We start from the raw sequence: 2629 nt of genomic DNA on the forward strand, positions 1-2629 counted from the left end.
CCAAACACAATGAGATCTATTGGATGGGAATCGAAATAATTTAATTTTCCGCTGTGCATGTATAAGTAGATTCCCAACAGTTTCAAAATTCAAAAATTAGGAATTTTATTTTAATCAATATTTTTATGAACTAAAATCCTGAATCCTAATATATTATCCAAGGTACTAGACCCCACTCTCCCTCTACAACTCCAGTGGCGTTTGTAAGATCAACGTCGTCGGCGATGACCATCTCAGACGCATTGCTATTACTAGATGTGGAGCTGCCACAATACCCATGTCTTCCTCCACGCATCCAATTGCGTTTGCAACATCAGCATTGCACCATCATTGACGGTGTCAATCTCAGACGCACCGCCTATAGCCAGACACAGATCTGGTACCATAGAACAATAGCAGCGACGCTGCTATTGCTGCAATAGGTGCCGAAACAATTGTCTTCCTCTCGTTTAACGCCAAAACCACCTCACACACATTCCTTCTTATTTCTTAGATCTGTTTTTAAACTAGTGGGGCATCGCTGCCACGGCTTACAGCGACAATGATGTTGCACGACTTGCAGTAACGTCGATTGTGGACTGTAATCTGCCGCAGATCTAATAAGTTGGTGGTGGTGATGTAATGGTAGCAGCGACAACTGGTTCGGGGAATTTTTTCGTGGGTGATGCACAAGGTTGTGTGGTGGTATATTTATGGGTGTATTTGGTGGTGATTTCTGGTTATGGTTATTGTGGTCATAGTGGTTTCTGGCGGTGGGTATTGTTGGTGTATTTGGTTGTGGCGGTCATGGTGGTTTCTGGCGATGGTGAAGGTGCTTGTGTTGGTAGTGGTGACGTGGGTAGCGTTGGTGTGGTTGTGGGTTGGGTATTGCTTGTGTGTTTGGTGGCGACGATCGTGTGGTTTCTCGCGACGGCGGTGGTGGTGGAGATCTAATGGTGGTGGTTGTCATGGTTTTTGTTGGTAGTTGTTTTGATCTAATGGTGGCGATTCTTGGTGGTGATGTTGTGGTGTTCGGTTTGTTGGTGATGGGTGGTGCGATGGTGGTGGTGGCTTTGGCTACGACGGTGGTGGTGGCGTTGCTGTCGGAAGTAGTGGTGAGATGGTGGTCGTAAGTGTGACCAATAATGAGAGACCTAAAATATTTTTAATCTGCGACGTATAATTTGTGATTGTATAATAAGTTGTGACTTGTAATATTTGTGATTTGCAATCAATGGATAAATCATGACTTATAAATGTTTTTATTTGTAATCGATGAACAAATTATGACTTATAAAATTTTTGAATTGTGACTGTAAAATAATGTGACATAAAATTTATGATTTGTGATAAAAAAAAAAAAAATAAGTGACTAATTAAATCATTAATTTGTGGTCAAATTGTATAAATCTGTGATCTAAATATGTTTAATTAATAAAATCATAATTAGATTTTAATAAAAATTTGATTTTGAATTTGCAACTTGTTTTCCTGATTTTGAAATGTGTGATACTTAAACTCTTCCTTATGAATTTTTCCCTTTTGAGTTTTTATCTACAAATTAATGTTTTGGATTTCTTCTTGGGAAAATTGTAGCAACGGTCCATTACCCCTCTCCTTTTGCAAATTTTACTCAAACCTTCAATTTGTGCCAATCAAAACTCCAAACATTTGAGAAATTAGAAATAGAGGTCCAAATGAATATAAAAAAAAATTAATTTTATCCAAATATAAGAAGGATAAAATGGTAACTATATAAATTTAACATAAAATAATGAAAAAAAGAAAAGAAATAAGAAATCTACTCGAAACCCCTCCCCATGCCACCCTATCTATGCCCAACATCCAACCAAATTCAAAATCACAATCACCTTTTTCAATCGCTGACAATTGCTGACACTACTTAGTCCACCCCCATCGCCACCACCACAAACCACCATCACCACCACCCCTATCTCCCAACAAAAATTAAACCAATGCAATAAAATCTTTCGTGGCTAATTCTAGTTGCCCATTAGCCTCATTTTTCTCAGATTTTGATTTCTTGAGCTTCAAAAGAACTCGAAATTTTGTGTCTAATTTTACTAAAGTCGTAGGGAATTTGAGTTATTTTCTGAAGAATTCTACAAAATGCTTGAAGACTCATTGGTGAAGCAAATGGCCTTTGAAGAAGAGATTATCTGAAGGAGCTATTATTACATTTTAATCTTTACTGAGCTCGAATTTCAAGCTTCCTTCTTGACTGCATGGCCAGTTTTGTATAGAGGTGAGTGAGACTCGCATCTCAGGTCAATATTAGAGGGGGCTTCACATTTTAGCTTATTTCATTCTTTTTTTCCTTTTTGGTAAATTAGGTTCACTATTACTTTTTAATTAAAATTTTGATAAATTAGGTCCATTCCATTCAATTTACAAATAAAGCCCAATAGCGTTTCTTCATTGTGGAAATTTCATTTTTAAATTAGGTCTATTTCAAATATAACAAAAGGGGACAAGTAGCTTGGGACTTCTCAAATTCATGTTGCAGTGATTTCTTAGTTCTACTCAACTTGTTCATGACATAGATAGTATTCGATTTATTTTTTTAAAATAAGAAATGTTTTACTAGACTTGACAAAAATTAATGAAAATCCTTAAATAAAGAGTAAAA

Source organism: Olea europaea, chromosome 10, assembly GCF_002742605.1.
Source record: "Olea europaea var. sylvestris chromosome 10, O_europaea_v1, whole genome shotgun sequence".
NCBI lineage: Eukaryota > Viridiplantae > Streptophyta > Magnoliopsida > Lamiales > Oleaceae > Olea > Olea europaea.